This window comes from Schistocerca gregaria, chromosome 4 (genome assembly GCF_023897955.1).
Source record: "Schistocerca gregaria isolate iqSchGreg1 chromosome 4, iqSchGreg1.2, whole genome shotgun sequence".
In the NCBI taxonomy this organism is placed as follows: domain Eukaryota; kingdom Metazoa; phylum Arthropoda; class Insecta; order Orthoptera; family Acrididae; genus Schistocerca; species Schistocerca gregaria.
This window is the reverse complement of record NC_064923.1, coordinates 232,066,014-232,091,189: the sequence shown is the minus strand read 5'-3', so window position 1 is coordinate 232,091,189 and position 25,176 is coordinate 232,066,014. Positions and strand designations below refer to the sequence as shown.

The 25,176-nt window shown below is 43.2% G+C and overlaps 1 protein-coding gene and 1 non-coding gene across 2 annotated transcripts in view; one reads left to right on the top strand and one right to left on the bottom strand.

The window, feature by feature from the left end:
- LOC126267228 (transmembrane protein 229B-like) overlaps positions 1 to 25,176 on the top strand; it is a 190,750-nt gene that overhangs the window by 8,762 nt on the left and 156,812 nt on the right. The window lies entirely within an intron of this gene.
- On the bottom strand, positions 861 to 935 carry Trnas-cga (transfer RNA serine (anticodon CGA)). Its single transcript has one exon. It is a non-coding gene; the product is annotated as a tRNA-Ser (tRNA).

The window sequence follows — 25,176 nt, the reverse complement described above, 5'->3', positions numbered from 1 at the left end:
GCAGCGGTTGACATCGAAAGACACCTACTCACACATGCACTTGGCAGTTTTTGCCATTCTGCAGTATTTCTTGCAATACGTTATTTACGCTTCAGTTTTGTGAACTGAACTGCAGTTATACGTGTTTCTCACTCTGCACAGTAACGGTGTTTAAGTTTGTTCATTTGTTTTCGTTCACATTGTGGGTGTTGCCAACCTATGAAATTACTTTTGTTGTGTGTGTGTGTGTGTGTGTGTGTGTGTGTGTGTGTGTGTGTGTGTGTGTTAAGGTAAATTAGTGGAACTGTCCTGCACATTAGGTAGAGATGTTAGAGGAGATAGGGGCTGAATGAAATTTCCTTTTTTTTAGTTTCACAGGTTGGCAATACTCACAATGTCAACGAAAACAAATGAACAGACATAAACATTGTTACTGTGCAGAGGGAGAAACACACATAACTGCAGCTGTTCTCTAAGGTAAAGAGTAAATTTTGCAGTACAAGAAATACTGAAGAATGGCAAAAACTACTAAGTGCGTGTGTGACTCTAAGTCTTTCGATGTCAACCGCTGCTAGCAAGGAGAGAAACGGAATATGTAAGGAAACACCGCAAGTAAATTGCACACCAATTTTATAAACAAAATACTGTTTTTAACGTACAACATCCATAAATGTACAAACGTACATATCCAGTTTGCAGAAAAACCACGGCAGTTGCTTTATACAGTAAATAAAAGTAAAACGCATCTGGTGTATTTCTCTTTAATTAAGTTGCAGTAAGGTTTAGATGGAGAACCAATAGCAACTGATTTTAACAGCTTCTGCAGAAGATGGCCATGCAAACGAATTTATTATTGAAACTTCCTGGCAGATTGAAACTGTGTGCCCGACCGAGACTCGAACTCGGGACCTTTGCCTTTCGCGGGCAAGTGCTCTACCAACTGAGCTACCGAAGCACGACTCACGTCCGGTACTCACAGCTATACTTCTGCCAGTATCCGTCTCCTACCTTCCAAACTTTACAGAAGCTCTTCTGCGAACCTTGCAGAACTAGCACTCCTGAAAGAAAGGATACTGCGGAGACATGGCTTAGCCACAGCCTGGGGGATGTTTCCAGAATGAGATTTTCACTCTGCAGCGGAGTGTGCGCTGATATGAAACTTCCTGGCAGATTAAAACTGTGTGCCCGACCGAGACTCGAACTCGGGACCTTTGCCTTTCGCGGGCAAGTGCTCTACCAACTGAGCTGCCGAAGCACGACTCACGTCCGGTACTCACAGCTTTACTTCTGCCAGTATCCGTCTCCTACCTTCCAAACTTTCTCATTCTGAATTTATTATTGCTTGTATTTCACAAAATACAGGGCGATCACAAACAGTCCGAAAAGCTTGCACGGATAATCCAGGGCAGGTTCTGCTAATAAATAACCGTTAAGAAAAAAAATCTATACGTTGCGGCGCTTCCGAGATAATTAGCATGAAGTTAGCTAATCAGGCAGTTGTTTGCGCCAATTCGAGCGCCCCTCCAGAGACGGTGTCGCCAGACACGTTCTTCATTTTGTTTCCTAACACTAGATAGGAGAGCGATGCAAAAACTGGACATGGGACGGTAGAATGGATGGAACCCGAGCCAATGGCTAAGCAGTCTCTTGCGTTGTCATCTACCCTATGATAACAACCGGCACTAATTCCATCCTGTCGGCCGCTTGAATTTGCGCTTGCAACGGCCTGATTAGCTAACTACAATGCTAATTAACTCGGAAACGGTGGAAGTATGGAACTGTTTCTACAACAATTATTTCTCAGCACAACCTACCCTGCAAAACCCTTACAACCTTTTGAGACAGTTTCTGGCCACCCTGATATTTGTTCCGTATCACATTCAGATTCACTATAGTTATCCTTTACAAAACTTATTAAGTCTCGGTCGTACCTGCTGTATATAGGATCACTTTCCTGTCTCCTAGTTATTACTTTAGAACAAAAGACACATTTTTCGGGAAGTAACTCCAAGCAGACGTCTTGTGTGATAGTTCAGTGTTTATGGTAACACAAAAATTGTACCATCACAGAAGGCGACTGTGATAGGTAATTTTTTTACGAAATAAGTGAAACCAGTTGCATTTTTGGATGGCGCAATTTTACGGTAAAACAAAAATTAATAATTTTTGACGCCATAGCGGAACGACTGCTTTCATATTTAATACTACAACAGTCTAAGTCGCCATCATCAAATCAAAAGTTCCTTCATGACGTGTGGAGCCGCTTTACGAAGCTGCTGTGTGTATCAAAAAGTAGCAGCAGCCAAGGTTGAGCCGGATATGACACCGAGAATTATAAAATTCAGAACAAGTCTTGAGCAAGCTTCGAGTATAAGTCGCTGTGACCCACATCGGCAACAGTAGCACTATATCCCATACCTGACGTATCTGCTCTCTAATGTGTTGCATAATTTGCTCTAATCTTCTTCTTTCATCGAATTGCTCGGTTCAAATCCTTGCCTTGCTTCTCAACCATTAAGCAACATGTTGAGTAGTCTGTGGTTTAACATACAGCACCAAGGTGAACAGGAGCGGAAATGAAATGGCATGTACTCACAAACATGACTCCAACAGCACCCAGATTGTATAGGTTACCGAAGCTTCACAAAGAAAGTATTCCAGTAAGACCTGTAGCGTATTCAGTTGCAGCACGTTGTCACACACTATCCAAAGAATTAGATTCAGAAATGTAAACTAAATTTCAACCAAAATTTTGAATACCTGAGTCACTTGCATTTGTGAAACAATTAAAACACGATCGTATTCCACTAGGGCTAAGACAGCCTCATTTCATGTCAATGGCCTGTTTTCCATTATTCCTGCTGGAGACGCAACGGAATTTTTTTAACAGAATTGTTACGTAAAATCAGAACATCCAGTGGAGACAGAGGATATTAGATCGGCAACTGAGACATGTTTAAAGAAAAGCTATTTTCAGTTTCTACGGACACTGCACAGTCAGTCAGATGGGCTAGCAATTGGGTACCTAAAGATTCCGTTATTGGCTAAAATGTTTATGGTTAATTCTGAGCGAACATTTTTGACCTCTAAGTTGTAACACACAATGCTGGACTATATATGTAGATGATGTATTGTGCTTGTCGACAAACACGACCAGTCAACTAAACAAACATTTAAAATCACACTAACGTAAAATTAAGTTTACAATGGAGTTTGGAGGACATACCTTTCATTGGCATTTGGAAGCAACAGCATTTATTTAACATATGTTGTTGTGGTCTTCACTCCAGAGACTGGTTTGATGCAGCTCCCCATGCTACTCTATCCTGTGCAAGCTTCTTCATCTCCCAGTACCTACTGCAACCTACATCCTTCTGAATCTGTTTAGTGTATTCATCTCTTGGTCTCCCTCTACAATTTTTACCCTCCACGCTGCCCTCCAATACTAAATTGGTGATCCATTGATGCTTCGGAATATGTCCTACCAACCGATCCCACCTTCGAGTCAAGTCGTGCCACAAATTTCTCTTCTCTACAATTCTATTCAGTACCTAATCATAGGTTATGTGATATTCCCATCTAATCTTCAGCATTCTCCTGTGGCACAACATTTCGAAAGCTTCTATTCTCTTCTTGTCTAAACTATTTATCGTCCACGTTTCACGTCCATACATGGCTACACTCCATACAAACACTTTCAGAAATGACTTCCTGACACTTAAATCTATACCCGATGTTAACGAATTTCTCTTCTTCAGAAACGCTTTCCTTGCCATTGCCAGTCTACATTTTATATCCTCGCTACTTCGAACATCATCACTTATTTTGCTCCCCAAATAGCAAAACTCATCCACTACTTTAACTGTCTCATTTCAATATATATATCACCCGATTTAATTCGACTACATTTCGTTATCCTCGTTCTGCTTTTGTTGATATTCATCTTATATCCTCCTTTCAAGACCTTGTCCATTCTGTTCAGCTGCTCTTCCAGGTCCTTTGCTGCCTCTAACAGAATTACAATGTCACCGACGAACCTCAAAGTTTTTATTTCTTCTCCATGTATTTTAATTCCTACCCGAATTTTTCCTTTGTTTCCTTTACTGCTTGCTCAATATACAGATTCAATAACATCGGGGATAGGCTACAACCCTGTCTCACTCCTTTCCCAACCACTGCTTCCCTTTCATGCCCCTTGACTCCTATAACTGTCATCTGGTTTCTGTACAAATTGTAAATAGCCTTCCGCTCCCTGTATTTTACCCCTGCCACCTTCAGAATTTGAAATATATTCCAGTCAACATTGTCAAAAGCATTCTCTATGTCTACAAATGCTGGAAATGTAGGTTTGCCTATCCTTAATCTATTTTCTAAGATAAGTCGTAGAGTCACTATTGCCTCACGTATTCCAACATTTCTACGGATTCCAAATTGATCTTCCCCGAGGTCGGCTTCTACCAGTTTTTCCATTCGTCTGTAAAGAATTCGCGTTAGTATTTCGCCTGATAATTCGGTAATTTTCACATCTGTCAACACCTGTTTTCTTTGTGTTTCGAATTATTACATTGTTCTTGAACTCTGGAGCTATTTCGCCTGTGTCATACATCTTGCTTACCAGATGGTAGAGTTTTGTCAGGGCTGCCTCTCCCGAGGCTATCAGTAGTTCTAATGGAATGTTGTCTACTCCCGGGGACTTGTTTCGACTTAGGTCTTTCAGTGCTCTGTCAAACTCTTCACGCAGTATCATATCACCCATTTCTTTCCCATTTACCTATTCTTCCATTTCCATAATATTGTCCTCAAGTACGTTGCCCTTGTATAGACCCTCCATATACTCCTTCCACCTTTCTCTTTCCCTTCTTTGCTTAGAACTGTTTTTCCATCTGAGCTCTTTATATTCATGCAAGTGGTTCTTTTTTCTCCAAAGGTCTTTTTAATTTTCCTGTTGGCAGTAACTATCTTACCCCTAGTGAGATAAGCCTCTACATCCTTACATTTGTCCTCTAGCCATCCCTTCTTAGCCATTTTGCACTTCCTGTCGATCTCATTTTTGAGATGTTTGTATTCCTTTTTGCCTGCTTCATTTACTGCATTTTTGTATTCTCTCATCAATTAAATTCAATATCTCTTCTGTTTCCCATGGACTTCTATTAGCCTTCGTCTATTTACCTACTTGAGGCTCTGCTGCTTTCACTATTTCATCTCTCAAAGCTACACATTCTTCTTCTACTGTATTTCTTTCCCTCATTCTTATCAATCGTTCCCTAATGCTCTTCCTGAAACTCTCTACAACCTCTGGTTTATTTCAATTTATCAAGGTCCCATCTCCGTAAATTCCTACCTTTTTGCAGTTTATTCAGTTTTAATTTACAGTTCATAACAAATAGATTGTGTTCAGAGTCAACATTTTCCCCTGGAAATGTCTTACATTTTAAAACCTGGTTCGTAAATCGCTGTCTTACCTTTATATTATCTGCCTGACACCTTCCAGTATTTCCAGGCTTCTTCCATGTATACAACTTTCTTTCATGATACTTGAACCAAGTCTTAGCTATGATTAAGTTATGCTCTGTGCAAAATTCTACTAGGCGGCTTCCTCTTTCACTCCCTATCCCCATTCGAAATTCACCTACTACGTTTCCTTCTCTTCCTTTTCCTATTATCGAATTCCAGTCACCCATGGCTATTAAATTTTCGTCTCCCTTCACTACCTGAATAATTTATTTTATGTCATCATACATTTCATCAATCTCTTCGTCATCTGCGGAGCTCGGTGGCATATAAACTTGTACTACTGTAGTAGGCATGGGCTTCGTATCTATCTTAGCTACAATAATGCGTTCACTATGCTGTTTGTAGTAGCTTACTCGCATTCCTATTTGTTTATTCATTATTAAACATACTCCTGCATTACCCCTATTTTATTTTGTATTTATAACCCTGTATTTACCTTACCAGAAGTCTTGTTCCTCCTGCCACAGAACTTCACTAATTCCCACTATATCTAACTTTATCCTATCCATTTGCCTTTTTAAATTTTCTAACCTACCGGCCCGAGTAAAGAATCTGGCATTTCATGCTGCGACTCGTAGAACGCCAGTTTCCTTTCAGCTGATAACAACGTCCTCCTGAGTAGTCCCCGCCCGGAGATCGGAATGGAGGACTATTTGTACCTCCGGAATATTTTACCCAAGAGGACGCCATCATCATTTAACCATACAGTAAAGCTGCATGCCCTCGGAAAAAATTACGGCCGTTCGCAGTACCAGCACAGCAAGGTTCAAATGGCTCTGTGCACTATACGACTTAACTTCTGAGGTCATCAGCCGCCTACAACTTAGAACTAATTAAATCTAACTAACCTAAGGGCATCACACACATCCTTCCCCTAGGCAGGATTCGAACCTGCGACCGTAGCGGTCGCTCGGCTCCAGACTGTATCGCCTAGAATCGCACCGCCACTCCGGCAGCACAGCAAGGCCATTTCGGTTAGTGTTACAAGGCCAGATCAGTCAATCATCCAGACTGTTGCCCCTGCAACTACTGAAAAGGCTGCTGCCCCTTTTCAGGAACCACACGTTTGTCTGGCCTCTCAACAAATACCCCTCCGTTGTGGTTGCACCTATGGTACGGCCATCTGTATCGTTGAGGCACGCAAACCTCTGTGGTTCATGAGGGGGATTCAAGATATATATAGGACGGCAAACTCTACAGACACAGCAATACCTGCCAATGCCCAGCATACCATAACACACTCACATGAAGCCTTCCACTCCATGGTGCATCGCCTACTATCTGTACCACAAACGAAACTAGATCTCGCAGCCGAATTGAAAATAATTAAGGAAATAACATACAGCAATGGTTATAGTCTGACCTTCATTTACGATATAATCAGTGGAAAGAAGTGACAGCGTAACAGCACTTCATTATCCTCCGCGGAAAGCACTAGACCACACTGACAACACATGGCTCCAAGTGCTATATGTAGGCAGGACTTCACTGGTACCTGCCAGCAAACTAAAATCTAGGACATACACTCCAGCTTTTTATATATAAACACTGTTGCCCACATTCTATCAACAGTAAAGACGAAACTACACCTTTAGGACAGAGTGGAATTTATAGGATGTCCTGCAGTCTGTGTGACAAATTACACTGGCGTCCAAAATTAAAACAACAAACAAAAATTTTGCAAGATTGCCACAGAGTAGTACCAACAGGTGATAGTAAATCAGAAACAATGTAAAGAATACATAACGTAAACAGCTGGTATGTGTGTAAATGTAGATAAAATATTCCTTCTTTTTTCAAGTTAAAGGATTTGCACAGACATTTAGACAACGCGTTAATGTGCTCAGTAAGGGGTGTGACCAACTCTGGCAGCAATATAGGCCTGACAATGACAGGGCATGCTGTGAATGATGTCATCAATCTCATTTTGAGGCAAAACACCCATTCTTCAAGCAGAGCTGCTTGTAAGTCTTGGAGAGTCGTTGGTGGATGCTTATGTGATGCAGCCCGTCTCCCTAGAGCATCCCCGACACGATCTATGGGATTCAAATCGAGAGAGCGAGCAGGCCACCCCATGCGTGTAATATCTTCGGTTTCCAAGAAAACATCAGTCACCTGTGCTCTATGAGGTCGAACATAATCGTCCATCAATGTCTAGGCACACAGTACACCGCAATGTCCGCACATGAGATCTCAAGATCTCGTCACGATATGTGACAGCGCTTATGTCTTGCCGATTCACCCGTACAATTTCATGAAGAAGTGTTCAAATGGTCAACGTAATCTTTCTATACAGCATTAGGGATGCTTCTCAATATCTGTCTCTTTCCACAGTGTCTGGGTCCCGACATCATGTTCCACGCTCCCTCCAGATGCGAATCCGTCGATAATCTCTCTCCAGACAAGATTGTGACTCATCTGTGAAAAGAACATGGGTCCACTGTTCGACCTTCCAGGTGTCACGTTGACGACTCCATTCTAACACGTTCTCTTCTGTAAAGAAGCGTCAGAGGCACACATACAGCAGGTCTCTGACAGCAAAACCCACTCTGCCGAAGCCTTCTGTACACCGTTTGCCTCGGTACAACGCGTCCTGTGGATGGTGCGAGGTCAGATGTCGTTGCCGCGCTGTACTAAGGCGGGTACCGTCGTGTCCCTACACCCAAATAACGGTCCTACCTTCCTGATGTCACATGTGGTCGGTCCTGCCCTGGTCTTCGGGACACAGTTTCGGTCTCTAAACTGTCACCAAATCCGAGAAACAACAGAGCGATTCAAAATGAGCCATCGGGCGACGTCGGTTTGCGACTGTCCTGCTTCCATTCTTGCTATGGCCCTCCACAGCAGAGAGTCAAATAGGCGTCTTCTCTGTACCATACAGCACCCTCTGTGACCGTGCCTACAGCGATTGTGGATGTGGGACTATCCGACAAACATTACCCCTTGTGACAGGTACCCTGACATCTGTTGACTGTATGATGAAATGGTGAACTAGACATAGGACAGGGAAATCGCGGTTTGTTGCTTTAATTTTGGACACCAGTGCATTGTAAACAATCGGGTCGGGCTATAAATACTAGACTGACTGAACATGAAAGTAAATGGAGATTGAAACAGGAAGATTTCGCCTTCGCTGGACGTGCTCTGAATGAATGTCTTTCTTATGATGTTAAATGTGATGTTTTCCATAGGGGAACTAAAGACAGAAAACTAGAAATACTCGAAATTTTAGCTATTAATGAACAACAGTCAAAAATCCCGAACTGTTCCTTGAAGACCAAACACGGTTTCAATTATTCACCCTTTCCAAAGTAGCACCAGCCAGTTAATATTTCTCACACAGTTAGATAATACACAGTTATAAGTGCTCCACACCCACATTTCCTAAACTCCTTTACCCTGTCTGTCCTCCTCCCCCCTTCTCCCTTTTTCACACTGTTCATCACATCACATTCACCAGTTCGTCCATATAAAGTGGTAGTCTGTGTCATCACTCACTTGTACTTCCTATACTTTTAATCTTAGAGTATATAAAGTAATATAAGATTTATTTGTTCAGCGCTGCTTTGGGAGTTACATTATGCTTGTGTTTTTGTATCGATATATAGTCACAAAAAAAAAAATCTTTGTAGAGTTCCGAACTCTCGCTCATTTCTGTTGATTATCTTTTAGAAAGCCAATAGCCGCTTCATAACGACTAAATTAATATTATTGTAGAGCCTCAGTAGTCTGTATCAAGCTTTTAGTACTTAAACTTTTCCTATTCTCCGCACAGAGTGTTATAGACATAACGACAACAAAAGAACGAATGAAATGATTTTTAAAATTACATGTGGTTTCAGTTATCTGGCACTTACCACTCCTAAGCCAATAGTCTGCAGTTTCATCATTATTATCTCCCTCTCTCATAGATGTTTAAGGTCACTTCTTCATTTCTCCGCCGGCCACGGTGGTCTCGCGGTTCTAGGCGCGCAGTCCGGAACCGTGCGACTGCTACGGTCGCAGGTTCGAATCCTGCCTCGGGCATGGATGTGTGTGATGTCCTTAGGTTAGTTAGATTTAAGTAGTTCTAAGTTCTAGGGGACTAATGACCACAGCAGTTGAGTCCCATAGTGCTCAGAGCCATTCATTTCTCCCTCTCTCATAGATGTTTGCGGTCACTGCTTTATTCATAACCATTAATTTAAACTTCGCTTTCTGCAGTCTAGATGAAGATATTACGAAGTGTGGATTCGACACTGACAGGCCAGAACATTGAGATCGCCAATCTAATAACCGGTATGTCCATTTCTGGCACGAATATCAGCGACGACGAGTCCTAGCATGGCAGTAATGAGGCATTTGGTAGATCGCTAGAGGGAATTGTCACTACATCTGCACACACAAGTTACCTAATTCCCGGAAATTCCGGGGAGGGGGCGATGAGCTCTGACGCCACGTTCAATCACATCCCAGGTGAGTTCGATTGGGTTCAGATGTGGCGGGTTAAGGGGCCAGCACATCAATTGGAACTCGCCACTGTGTCCCTATAACCATTCCATCACAGTACTGGCTTTGTGAAATGGCACATTACCTTACTGAAAAATGCTACTGACGCCAGGGAAAATGGTCGTCGTGTACGCGGTCTACGTGACCTGCAATCAAAGTACGATACTCCTTAGCCGTGATGGTGCCTTGCACAAGCTCCACTGGATGTTTCTCAGAGCATAATGGAGCAGCCGCCAGCTTGTCTCTGTCCCGCAGCACAGGTGTCAAGGAGCTGTTCCCCTGGAGGACGACGGATTCGCGCCTTCTCATCGACATGATGAAGAAGGTATCAGGATTCACCAGATCATGGAACGCTCGGTCACTGCGCTGTTGTCCAATGTCGATGGTCACGTGCCCATTTCTGCCGTTGTTGCCGCTGTCGTTGTGTTAACTTGGCCACATGCATGGATCATCGGCTGCGGAGGCCCATCGTAAGGATTGTTCGGTGCACTTTGTGTGCAGACACACTTGAACTCTGCCCAGCATTAAAGTCTGCTGTTAGTTTCGCCACAGTTGGCCGCGTGTTCTGTTTTACCAGCTTGTCCAGCCAACGACGTCCGACATCTGTAACGAGAGGTGGCCGCCCAACCCCACGTCAGGAGGTGGTTTCACCTTTGTTTCGTCACGTGTAGCGGACACTCACGACAGCTCTTCTCGAACATCCGACAAGTCATGCAGTTTTCGAAATGCTCGTGCCGATTTTCCGGGCCATCACAATCTGCCCTCGGTCAAAAGCAGATAGTTCGCCTTTTCCCCCATTCTACGCACGGATAATGCTCTCTCGTACTACGTGCACCTTAGATGTGCCCGACCTGGTTTCACTGCTATTCCCTGGACGGGTTTATATCGACATTAGGTTGCTGGTCGTAATGTTCTGGCTGATAAGTGTATATGCTAGCGACTGCTATGAATATGATTGGCATCCGTTACCTTTCGCAACAATGTGCAGTCTGTACAGTTTTGAGAGGTTAATGGTAAGGTTTTATCGCGTCGTAAGTTCAAGGATTCAAAGAGTGAGTGCCTTTATTTCAGTGTGTACAAAATCGAGTCAAATTTACAAGAAACATGGCAGTATGAGCCCACGTATCAATATGACGTTGCGGCCCCTCTTGCCTGGATTCATGCACTGATTCTTTGTGAGCGTTATAAATAAACCCGTCGTATTCTCTCCTGAGGCAAGCTAGTTCACGACTGTCGTAACTGGTCCTAGATATCTTGGAAAATAACATTGGGACTGAGTTGGTCACGCACATGTTCTATTGGAGACAGATTTGGGGATTTTACTGGGTGCGAGAGTACCACATGACACAGACACTTTACAGAGACATTGGTATTTGTGGACGAGTATTCTCCTGTGAAACATTTTTATCGCGATCTTTTCTAATGGGAGGTGAGGACGCAGGATGTTTGTAACAGGCTGTTGTGGAGTCAAAATTTCCTCAGTCACTACCAGCTCTGACCTGAAGTCATACCCAACCAGAACCTTGTCGAGTATGTTTGCACTGAAGTTTCCATCCATTCCAAGGTTAGGGCCACCGTACCCTCCGAATGCCCTACAAACGTGGATGCTGCACTATTCGACGTGTCGGCCAAATGGAGACCTCGAATTGAGACTCCTTCCAAAATTTGTCAGGTGCATACAACGCTAACACGAGTCCGTAGCAATACGTGTCGTTCACAGTGATCACTCAACATCTCACACTGTTGACGTTCCCTACATTCCCCACCACGACTGATAACAACATTAAACACGAGCAGCACTATTTCACTCTCGTGACCGTACTAACTGTCACAGAGAATAGCAGCTTATAGTTTACATACCTGTCGATGATATACACATATGCGAAGTTACGCTGACATCCGAGAATGTCTTCTGGCTGGTTCATTTTCTTTTGTGTAGCAGTATATTTTTTTGTTTATTTGGAGATACATACCACCAATCCTGATGCACTGTTACCCCCTCCCCTCCCCCCCCCCCCACACACCAACAAAAAGGACTGTAGCACGCTGTTAGAAGTGGAGTATCGTGCGTTAATCCGTTTTCTGGGACATGCAAGTCACCGAAGTTATATCCAATTGAAATATCTAACCAGGCCACTAAGCCACACGAAATTATTATTATTCGTTTTCTGCATAATAACACCGCAACAGTCCATCCTGACCTAGGGGGAAAGTTCGGGAAGAATGCACCATCACATAACACAGTGGTTAGATGGTGCAGGTGCTTCGAGTGTTGTCAGAGAGGACCGAAGGAGGAAGATAAAAGTTGGAGAACCCGGCTCGGTGAGGAACTGAGAATCGTAATAGGGCGTCCTGGTGTTCGCGAACCAGTATATCACAAACGAGGCGGTAGTGAAAACGGTAAAAACAAGTCATGGATCAGCTCTCAACATCTTGCGAGCCTTTTTGACATGTCGAAAGTCGCTGCCAGCTGGGTTCGAACTGAGGCAGCAATGGAAGTCCTTTATCACGCCAATTCAGACGACTTCATTATCTCTCTAATCACCAGAGACGAGTGCCAGATGTGTTACTGTGACTTCGAGACAAAGGATCAGTGCAATCAGTGTAAACACGAGGATTTACCACCGCCGACCCAACCATGATCGGGAAAGGTGATACTGAATGTTTTTGGGACAGGTATGCAGTGGTACCAACAGCTATGCCCGTAAGCTGCAAACCGTGACAGGAGCATAATACCGAAACCTCCTGCCGAGGTTGCGGGGTGGCTGTCAAGACAGCGGAACTGCGGGAAGCTGTCCAACGGGAGTGGGGGGTTTGCTCCACAACAAACTTGTAGCGCCTTTTCTACGGGACAGTCTCACATACAGATTTTTTTTTGAGCTGTCAGATTTACCCTCATCATCGTCTTCTTCTGACATGGCAACTAGTGACCTCGTCCTCTTTCCTCGGATAAAGATACCCCTCCGTTTTAGGCTTTTCTAGAATGGCGAGTCAGAGAAAAACGTGTTGTATTGTAGGTCTAACATCATCACAATTTCATGGTAGCAGGTGATTCTTTTTTTCGAAGTAATAATGAAAACTATATCACTATTCCTGTCACGCTAAATGCAGACGTGATCATAGCAAAAATTAAATGTAACTACGTACCAAACCTATATAGAAGTTTCTCCGTTTATCCATGATTCCTTAGAAAGTATAAAGGTGAGGTAGAGTATAACTTCTCATGCCATCCCACCCTAGACTACACAAGTTAAATAAACTCTTTCGTGAATTATCGTAATGAATTGGAACGTAGGGTTTCCTCCTATCAGTTTTCTGCTTATCTCTCATAGATGTTGTCACTCAAAACAGTTCTTGTAGCGCACTAGACTCTTCAGACGGTGTAAGCACGCTACCCGCTATTATAAGTGGACATGCGGATAGTTAATTTCTTTGAAATAAGTCTAAGGATGCCATTACGATGCATTTATTAGCGAAGATCGTGAAATTCTAACAGTTTAATATTTCGAAACGATTCATCTGGAAAAGTCAATAAAATTCCAGAGCATGATGGTACCGGCTCTCACCTAAGAACAGATTTCAGGTACCTCCTATCGCCAACTGGCGAGATCAGAGCGCGTCTTAAATCTCCTAATTACTTCATAGCTCATCTAACACTTGTGGCAATTTGACAATATTCATTTGTCTAGTAAATTAACTGCTTAACTGTATAGCGCTGTTGTGGTATTAAAAGCCTGACCACCAGTAGGATCCTCCTAGTATTCACTTTGTCAGAAATGGGCGTTAATAATCAATATTTAGTAAAGAAAATTCTGGGTTTCGCGACAGAAAGCTTATGGTGCCCTTACGTACTGACTGCCAGGCAAGATTCGCTCTCAAGGCTCGCATACTTCTCCCGTGATTCACTACTGTGCCATATGGTCACACGCCACCACTACCTTCGTGGGAGCTAGCTTCCTACTCCCTGCCATTGTATTCTGCACAGCTGCTTGAGACAGTGAATTACTTCTCTTACATGCCGAGCTCTACTGACTGTAAAATTTATAAAACAAAATACAGCCTAAAACAGTAGCCATTCCTGAATTATAGCACATGTCCAAAACTACACGGATCATCCAGTACATTATGACCACCGACCAACTACGGATATAAACCCGTCCGGGCGATAGCAGCGTCTCCAGGCTTTTGTCTACTAGCCAGACACGCGCACGGAGCATGCTGTTCGTGCCTGGAAAGAGGGAGGTGCAATCAGTCTGAGTCTGACCGAGGGCTTGGGCGTTCGAGGAGTGTTGTGGTGGTGACTTCAACACGTGTAGAAACTAAGACGAAACCACGTCCAGACGTCGTGGTTTTAGGCTGCCACCATTCACTGTCGTAGGCTGGGCAGCAAACTGGTAGAACAGGACAGGCGGTGAACTGTGGCGGAACTAACATCAGACATTAATTCTGGACACAGTACAAGGGTGTTTGAGCACAAAGTGCACAGAAAAGCCGGCCGGAGTGGCCGAGCGCTTCTAGGCGCTTCAGTCTGGAACTGCTCAGAACCTTTTTTTCCACTGAAAACTCCTAACGATGGGCCTCCACAAATGACGATCCACGCATGCCAATATTAGCACCACGACATTGGCAACTACGACTGAAATGGGCACGTGACCATCGGCACTGGACGTTGGTGCGATGGCAGAGCGATGCACAGTCTGATGAATCCCGACACCTTTTTCACCATGCTCATTGGAGGACCGAATTCGTCGTCTTCCAGGGGAACAGCTCCTTGACACCTGTACTGTGGGACGGCTCCTTTACGTTCTGAGGAACATTCACTTGGACATCCAAGGGTCAAGTAGAGCTCGTGCAAGGCACCATGATGGCTAAGGAGTATTGTCCTCCGGTTGGAGACCATGTACACCCCTCCACAACAATTACGTTTGCCGACGGCAGTGGCGTTTTTAAGTAAGATAATGAGCCTTGTCACAAGGCCAGGAGTGTGATGGAGTGGTCGAGAAACGCAGTGGCGAGTTTCAGTTGATGTGCTGGCGTAATGGCTCTAAGCGTTATGGGACTTGACATCTTAGGTCATCAGTCCCCTAGAACTTAGAACTACTTAAACCTAACTAACCTAAGGACATCACACACAAGCATGCCCGAGGCAGGATTCGAACCTGCGACCGTAGCAGCACCACCCGTCCCGGACTGAAGCGCCTAGAATCGCTCTGCCACAGCGGTCGGCGATGTGATGGGCTCCCAACTCGCCAGATTCAAACCCGATAGAACCCGTCTGGGATGTAATTGAACGTGGCATCAGACGTCATCGACCGCTCCGCGGAATTTTCGGGAATTAGATGACTCGTGTGTGCAGGTGTGGTGCAAACTTCCTCCAGCGACCTACCACGGCCTCATCGCTTCCGTGCCACGACACGTCGCCGCTGTTATCTGTGCCAAAGGTGAACATACCGGCTGTTAGGTAGATGACCATAATGTTCTGCCTGATCAATCTATACAGCACTGATAGGAAATAATGCTAATTTAAAATCAAAATAATGACGATTACTGATTGTGATATTTGATGTAAGCTATCATTCTGTGCAAAAAGCTACTAAAGCTTCAGCTTCAAACGTGAGAGGTCCTCTTGTTACATTCGGATAAATACGGTCCTTTGCACAACATTAATCCTTTGCTCAGTCCCACAACACGGATGTATTCACATCATCGCAGCAGGATTTTCAGAGTGCGAGTCTCAGCCTATGCTCACTTACCATATAAACTGAGTACCTAGGTACCATAATTTGTAAGTTTAAGTAAACTGTATTTTCACCAACTTAAATTATGTAGCAACCATTTAGGAAAGCTAAGTAAATGTCAATAACGGAAGTTTTCTCGGAGGTCTTAATCTAAGGCCATGCATGCACGTAAAAGCTACTGTTTTGGTAAAATGCGCGATGCTGCGTTTCCATCGCTCCGTTGCTACTGAATGCTAGCGCGAAGGGAACATGGCCGACTGTACCCCATCATCTTCCATCGACAGAGCACGATTCCCGCACCTTTCAAACTAGCTCTTCACTCTGCCGCACGCTGTACTTCTCCAGATATTGGCACACGACAATAGCTTTTCCGTAACGCATCCATAAAAAGAAGTCAAGTATTACGTACAGAGTGTAAGAAAATAACCCCAACATATCTTGAACGGTAGTAGCGGACATTTTAGATGGCGATCAGTTTGGCTTTAGGAAAGTTAAGTGCGCCAGAGGCAGTTCTGACGTTGCGGAATGATGGAAGAAAGACTGATGAAAAGTGAAGACACGTTCATAAGACTTGTCGAATTGCAAAAAGCGTTCGACAATCTCAAATGGTGCAAGATGTTCGAAAACTGAGAAAAATGGGGGTAAGTTTCAGGAAAGGCAGGTGATATACAGTATGTACAAGAACCAAAACTGGAAGACCAAGAAATAAGTGCTCGAGTTAAAAGGATGTAATAAAGTGATGTAGTCTTTCGCGCCTTCTATTCAGTCTGCACGTCGAAGAAGCGATGATGGAAATAAAAGAAAAGTTCAAGAGTGCGATTAACATTCTAGGTGAAAGGATATCAATGTTCAGAATCGCTACCCTCAGTGAAAGTGAAGACGAATTACAGCACGTGTTGAGTGGAATGAGAGTATAAGGTACAGAACAGAAATGAGAACAGCGAGAAACTTATCATAACTGGTGATCAAAAACTAGGTGAAGTTAAGGAATTCTGCTACCTTGTCAGCCAAATAACCCATTACGGACAGAGCTGGAAGGACATAAAAATCAGACCAGCACTGGCAGAAAGTGAATTCCTGGCCAGAGGAAGTCTACATATGTCTTCATTTGAGGAAGAAATTTCTGAGAATTTACATCTGGAACACTGCATTATATAGCAGTGAGACATGGAGTGTGGAAAAACCGGAACAGAAGAGAATCGAAGCGTTTGAATGTGATGCTCCGGAAGAACGTTGAAAATCATGTGGATAGATAAGGTAAGGAATGAGGAGGTTCTGGACAGTCGGCGAGGAAAGGAACATATGGAAAACACTGCCAAGGAGAAGGGACACGATTTTAAGACATTCGTTAAGACATTAGGGAATAATATCCGTGGTACCGGAGGGAGCTGCAGAGGGTAAAAACCGCGGAGGAAAACAGAGGCCAGAATACATGCAGCAAATAATTGAGGATGTAGGTTGTAAGTGCTACTCTGAGACGAAAAGGCTGGCACAGGAGAGGAATTCGTGGTGGGCCGCACCAAACTACTAAGAAGACTGATGACTCAAAAAAAGAGTAGAGGGCGTGTTGAAAAAAATGAGGATAGGAACCAATGTCTGGATGCGACCCATGGCACCACAAGACGTCGAAGCCATAGGGACAAATTCCTGATGCTAGGCCGTCCCCTTGGCAGCAAACGTGAATTTGAACGCTAGTAGATCGCTAGCGGAACTTCTCGTAAAGAACCTGTCAACATCTCGGAATTTAGATGGCCTCAACCCATCTATGCCTGTCGTAACAACAGAGCTTGCAGTTTTTACAATCATCCTAAATGTATATAGCTTTTTCGATCATTCCTAGCATTTACAGTGATGGAACAATATGTTAATCACAAATCGTTTCTTTACAGTATTCTTTCTTTCGTTTCATAAGTTTCCCGTATGTACTGATACCGTAGCTCCTTTTAATGTCGGCATACCGGACATACCATTTTTGTTTTGTTGGTCATCAGTCTTCTGATTGGTGTGATGCAGCCCACCACGAATTCCTCTCCTGTGCCAGCCTTTTCTTCTCAGAGTAATACTCGCAGACTCTATGCTCAATTATTTGCTGGATGTATTCCAGTCTCTGTTTTCCTCTACAGTTTTCACCCTCTGCAGCTCCCTCTAGTACCATGGAAATTTTCCCTACATCTCTTAAAAAATGTTCTATCATCGTGTCCCTTCTTCTTGGCAGTGTGTTCCACATATAGCTTTCCTCAGCGGTTCTTACGATAACCTCCTTATTCCTTACCTTTAAAAGAAATAACTTCCAAAAGAAATAACTTCCATAATAGAATCTTTAAAAACAAAGCATTCTAGTGGTTACGGTGAAATATCAACAAAGTTAATTAAGACTTGTTCTTGTGAGTTTAGTACAATTCTAAATTTCTTGTGTAACCAGTCAATTATAACTGGGACATTTCCTGACTGGCTAAAATATGCAGATGTTAAGCCTCTATTCAAGAAAGGGGATAAAGAGATACCATCAAACTACAGACCGAGTTCGCTTTTGCCAGCAATCTCAAAAACTTTGGAAAAAGTAATGTACAGGCAGCTTCTCAAGCATCTGACCACAAACAGCATATTATCAAGAACACAGTTTGGATTTCTGAAGGATTCTGATATCGAGAACGCTATGTATACCTACAGTGAAAATGTACTTAATTCATTAAATAACAAATTACAAGTAGCAGGTATTTTCTATGATTTGTCAAAGGCATTTGATTGTGTGAATCACATCCTTTTAAATAAATTAAAATTCTATGGTGTCACAGGCAGTGCTGCAAAATTGTTCAAGTCATACCTCGCTAACAGAAACCAAAGGCTGTCAGTGCAAGGGACTAGTGAAGTAAGTCATTAGTCATCATCATAGTGGGAAGAAATTACATGTGGTGCCACACAAGGATCCATCTTAGGGCCATTGCTTTTTCTTGTGTACATTAATGATCTCCCATCAGTTACACTGCCAGAAGCAGATTTCGTTTTGTTTGCAGATGCCACACGTATTGCAATAAATAGTATGTTGAGTGTAGTTCTAGAAAGATCTGCTACTGACATTTTCATGGATATTAATAAATGGTTTAAAGCCAACTCACTGACATTAAACTTCGAAAAGATTCACTATATGCAACCCAGAACCTGTAAGAGGTTTCCACCCAGCATATGCATAAAGTATGAAGAAGAGAAGATAGAAGAGCTTGACAGTCTTAAATTCCTGGGATTACAACTTGATAATAAATTCAGTTAGGAGGAGCACACCACAGAATTGCAGAAATGCCATAACAAATCTGTAGTTGCATTTCGAGTGTTAGCAGACATAGGCGACATAAAAATGAAAAAGTATGCATACTTTGCCTACTTTCATTCCATAATGTCATATGGTATAATATTTAGCGGTACCTCTTCAAGTTAAAAAAAAGTTTTCAGGGTCCAAATGCGTGTAATATGTATTAATTGTGGAGTAAACTCACAGACGTCCTGTAGAAACCTCTTCAAAGACCTGGGTATACTAACTACTGCCTCTCGGTATATTTACTCCTTAATGAAATTTGTCCTAAATAATGTATCTCTTTTTCCAACAATCAGGTCAGTTAATACATACAGTAGCACAAACAAAAATGATCTGCACAAGAACTTAAAAGTACTTACTTTAGTTCAAATGGGGTCCACTACTCAAGAACATTCATCTTCAATAATTTGCCAGCAAACATAAAAAATTTAGTTACAAATAAAGATCAGTTTAGAAGTAGCCTGAAAGACTTACTCGTGGCCAACTCCTTCTACTCTATTGACGAATTTCTTAATAGAAACAGATGATGTATTTTATATACTCATACTATTAGTATTGTTATTTCAGCTAAAAAGAAAGACATGTTCCACACCCACGAGGATCTCCTCAGCACGAATCTATGGAACGAAAAACTAATCTAATCTAATCTCCTCGTAATTTTCAACATTCTTCTGTAACACCACATCTCAAACACTTCGATTCTCTTCTGTTTTGGTTTTCCAACAGTCCATGTCTCTCTGTCATACTATGCTGTACTCCAAATGTATATTATCATAAATTTTTGCCTCTAGTGAAGATCTATGTTTCATGCTAATTGGCTTCACTTGGTCGGGTACGCCCTTTTTGCCAGAGCTAGTCTGCTTTTTATATCCTTCTTGCTCCGTCCGTAATGGGTTATTTTGCTGCGTAGGTGGCAAAATTCCTTAACTTCATCAGGTTTTTGATCACCAGTTATGAGGTTAAGTTTCAGGCTGTTCTCATTTCTGCTACTTCTTATTACTTTCCTCTTTCTTTGATTTACTCTCAATCCATATTCTGTGCTCATTAGACTGTTCATTCTGTTCAACACCTCCAGTAATTCTCATTCACTTTCATTGAAGATGGCAACATCATTAGCGAATCTTAACACTGATATCCTCTCACGTTGAATTATAATCCCTCTCTTGAACCTTTCTGTTATTTTCGTAATTGCTTCTTAGACGTAAAGATTGAACAGCAGCGGTGAAATAATGCGTCCCTTTCTTACACCCTTCTTAATCCGAGCATTTAGTTTTCGGTTTACCGCTCGTACTGTTCCTTCTTGGTTCTTGTACGTAGCGTATATCACCCGTCTTTCCCTGAAGCTTACCTCTATTTTTGTCACGATTTCGAACATCTTGCACCATTTGACATTACCGAAGGCAATTTCACCAGGTCGACAGATTCTATGAGCGTGTCCTGATTTCTCTTCAGTCTTCTTTCTATTATCAACCGCAAGGTCAGAACTGTGTGTGTGGTGCCTTTGGCTTTCGTAAAACCAGACTAATCGTCAGCTAACAGCAAGTGAATGAATTGAATTACCCTTGGAAGGTGTCCTGTGTGCTAGCACAGAAGAGACATAGTTAATTTTGCGTTACTTTTGAATGACCTCGTGTTTACGCGAATGGAACACGTTTTTGAATAGGTCTTGAGCAGCGAAAGCGTATTATCGAATAAAAATGTAAGATGCTATTTTAAAATGACGTATTGTTGTTCATATGCTCGTAACGAACAAAGATACAAGAAAGATCAATCTTGCTGATTAATGTACCCCAGGCAGCGAAACACAATTGCTTGGTTCTTGACAGTAAGCTGTTTGAGGTGATCAAGATTAATGGGACACCCTCTACGTGTGGCAAACTACGCTGAGTGGCATGTCTACAGATCCTCTTCAACAGGAGATCCGTTCTTGAAAATTTGCTTCTTCTAGCAAGCAGTCAGTATCTGTTTAAGATTGCAGTGCGTTTTTCGCTATACCGGGTGATTCAGTTGCCCCTGCCTAGCGGCTTTATGCAACCCACAACACCTTCAAAAACCATGCATGACATTTTCACATTTTGGTTCAAAAATGTTTCAAATGGCTTTGAGCACTATGCGACTTAACTTCTGAGGTCATCAGTCGCCTAGAACTTAGAACTAATTAAACCTAATTTACCTAAGGACATTACACACATCCATGCCCGAGGCAGGATTCGAACCTGCGACCGTAGCGGTCGCTCGGCTCCAGACTGTAGCGCCCAGAACCGCACGGCCACTCCGGCCGGCTTTTCATATTTTCTCGCTCGTTATGTGCAAACTATACTTCCTACAGAAAAATGTGGTTAAGTTTTGCACTGAGGTACGTTTCCACCGAAGACAACTCAAGAAAAACGAGATTGAAGGTCGCTTTTGTATGTTTCTCTTGAATAATTGGAAAACTACGGCCTCTAAGGAAAACGTATAACAGTGCAAAACTTAACTACAATAAATTTCCTGCGAAAAGGTCCTGTTCATTTTTTTTCTGTAGCGAACGAGAATATATTAACATCCTGCACATCGTGTTTGAAGGCGTTGTGGGTTGCCTGTATAGCTTTTTTCTCTGTGGCTAAATCTCTATAATTATTTTCTTTCATCGTGCTGCAACTGCTTTTTAATTCGCCTTCTTAATGATATGCGTTGTTTATGATTGTAAACGACTTAAATGCAATTTCGATTTATCATTTCTCCATAAATGCAACTATGACCCGTAGGGAGTAAGCCTCCGAAAATGGGCTGTCATTAAAGCCTGAATTTTGCACTTGACATATTAAATAAAGTTCTGTTGGTTCTTACAGTTGCTCCTAGGAAATTAATAATACCACCAATTTTTGTGTTACAAGTATTCCTTCATTGCGCTACTTTTGGTGTAACAGCAACGCTTAACAGTACTGGAGCTATGGCTTCAAAATTTACGTCAGAGCATACTCAAGGCACAAAGCGCACTTCATGAGCTTCTTGTGTTTTTTCTTTCCTTTATTGGTTTTCGGTTCCCCACACCCCTCCCAATGGGGGAGGGGGGGGGGGCTGGCTGCTCTACAGCCAAGAGAAGAGTTAAACAAATGGTAAGATAACAAACAATATAAAGAAGGCGATAAAACGTTGACTTTCTTAATAACAGTAAAATGGCGGAAATTTGCGAAATTTAAAATATAAAAACATGGCGTTGACGATGCGGATGAAGACAGTAAGTAGACAGGCACAATTAAAAAACCAGGCGAAAATCTGGTGTCTGTTCGCATGAGATAAAAAACACAACAAATGACAGTATGGTGGCTGTTCAGAACACTGACAGGGGACGCACAACACTGAACATTCACTGAAAACAGTACTATAGGCGACACAGCAGCAGATGGGGGCAATGGGAGGGCCCGGACAGAAGAGGTGGAAAAAGGGGGGAGGAGTGGAAAAGAAACAGGAGGGGGAGCCGATGGAGGAAAAGGATATAGAAAAGGGGGGAAGCAGATGCAAGAAGGAGTGGGGAAAGGAGTGGAGGGGAAAGCAAAAGGACTCAGGGGAGAGAAGGGAGTCAAAGAGAGGATGGGTGGGGAAGAAAGGTTGGAAGGGAGGGAGAGGCAGCCCAGGAAAAGGACAGACGGAAGAGGGAATTGAGGATCAGAGTTGATTGGAGGGATAGATGGAAGGAGAGAGGGCATCATCCAGAAGGGGGAGATGGTGGAAGCCATCTCAGGAAAGAAGATGAAGGGTGTAAAGGTTGAGAGTAGGGGGGCCACAACGGTGAAGGAGCGGTAGTGGGCGGGGGTTGGAGAGGAGAGGAGCAACCACAGGATGAGGTGGATCAAGGCGGCGGGAGGTGTAGAGGACACAGATACGTGCTAGGAAAAAAAGCAGATGGGGGAAAGGAATCAGGTCATAGAGGATCCGTGTGGGGGATGGGAGCATCTTGTGCCGTGAAAAATTTACAAGAAAGCTAACATTCCACACCCGCTATGGGTAGATGACGTAGCTAACTGTTTTTGAACCTTCAGTATGTTGCTGTGCTGTTTCTAGTGCAGCATCAGTGGCCCTAGTTCCAAACTTAATCATGGAGAACGTTTCCTTGTAGTTCTTTATTGAGAACACAACACACAGTTAAAACTGATAAGTCAAAACATTATGGCCACTGTCACCACGACGCTGGATGCCGCCTGGTGGCGTTGCGGGCACGTGACGCGGTAGCAAAGGTATGCAAGTGCAATAGACACGGACAGGGGATCACCCTAGCGGAGATACGGGCTGAAAATCAACATCTACATGATACTTCGCAAGCCACCTAATGCTATGTGGCGGAGGTGCCTAACTGAGCCCTCCAACCCTGTTTCACCAAGAATAGTGCGTGAGTAATCCGCTGCATTGGCTCTAATTTCTCGAATTTTCTCCGTGTGGTCATTACACGAGACCTATTTTGGGGGGAATTTGTCCGACTCTTCCCGGAAAGTGTCCTCTGGAAACTTCAGTAATAAATCTCTCAGTGATGCACAACGCCTCTCTTATAACGTCTAACAATGGAGTTTGTAGAGCATCTCTATCTCTTCTATCAGTCCTATCTGATAGAGATCCCAGATAGATGAACAATAAAGAATCGGTAGAACAAGCGCTTTATAAGCCGCTTCCTTCGTGAATGGGTTACATTTCCTTAAGATTCTTCCTATGAATCTGAATCTGGCATCTGATTTTCGCACTATTTGGTTTACGTGGTCACTCCACTTAAGGTCGCTCTGGATAGTTACTCCTAGATATTTTACGGTAGACACTGTTTCCAGCAGTTTGTCGTCGATAGCGTAGCTGTACAGTAGTGGATTTATTTTCCTATGTATGTGCAGTGTATTACATTTATTTACGTTCATGGTTAGTTAGCAGAGCCTGCACTATTCATCAGTTCTCTGGAGGTCATTCTCCAACTTGTTACTATCATCTGGCGTTGCTACTTTGTTATACACAGTCTCATCATCTACGAACAACCTGGAAGAGCATCCGGCACTTTCTACTATCACTCTTCCTTGGGGTACTTCGGAAATTACCTTCACAGCCTTGATTTTGTTCCGTAAAGAGCGGCGTGTTGAGTTCTGTCATCCAGGAAGTCTTGTTCCAGTCGCATATCTGTCTTTGCCACTAAATGCCAGTACGGAGTGTCTAATGCCTTCCTGAAGTCAATGAACACGACATCAACATGAGCGCCGTTGTCCACGGCGCTGTGGATCTAATGAAGGAACAGAGCGAACTGAGTTTCACAGTATCTCTGTTTACGGAATCCATGTTGATTTGTATGGAGGAGAACTTCACTCGCCAAAATCGTCGTAATTCTTGAGCTTGAATTATGTCCTATAATTCTACCACAGATTGACATCGACGACGTAGGTCTATAATTGTCTGCATATGTCTTAGGGCCTTCGTAAAAGAAACGGGAATGGCCTGTGTTTACTTCCAGTTGCTAGATACCCTTTGTTCAAGCCATCTGTGATAAATTACTGGTATAATGGGAGAAAGTTTCTCACAATCTTTGTAGAATCTTGTAGGTATCTTATCTAGACCTGACGCCTTTCCACTACTAAGCGATTGTAGTTGTTTTCCTATCCATTGAGATAAGCGACCTTGACAAAGGGTCGGTTATTATAACGCAGACATGTGAACGACTGTCTAGAGAACGGCAAAGCTGATCGAATATTCACGTGTTACTGTCGTGAGCATCTACAGAAAGAGGTAGAAGGACGGTGAAACCACCACTACGCTCTAAACGGTTCGACGTCCACGGCTCTCTCCACAGAACGTAGGTCTCGGAAGCTTGTCTGCTCTGTAAAGTAGGATAGATGGCAATCTGTGGCATCTCTTCCGAAAGAGCACAATGCTGGTGGACGCACAAGTGTTTCGGAACACATCGCTCATCGTACATTGTTGAACATGGAGCCCCGCAACAGACCACCCCTACGTGTTCAAAAATGTTCAAATGTGTTTGAAATCTTATGGGACTTAACTGCTAAGGTCATCGGTCTCTGAGCTTACACACTACTTAACCTAAATTTTCCTAAGAACAAACACACACACCCATGTCCGAGGGAGGACTCGAACCTCCGCCGGGACCAGCCGCACAGTCCAGGACAGCAGCGCCTGAGACCG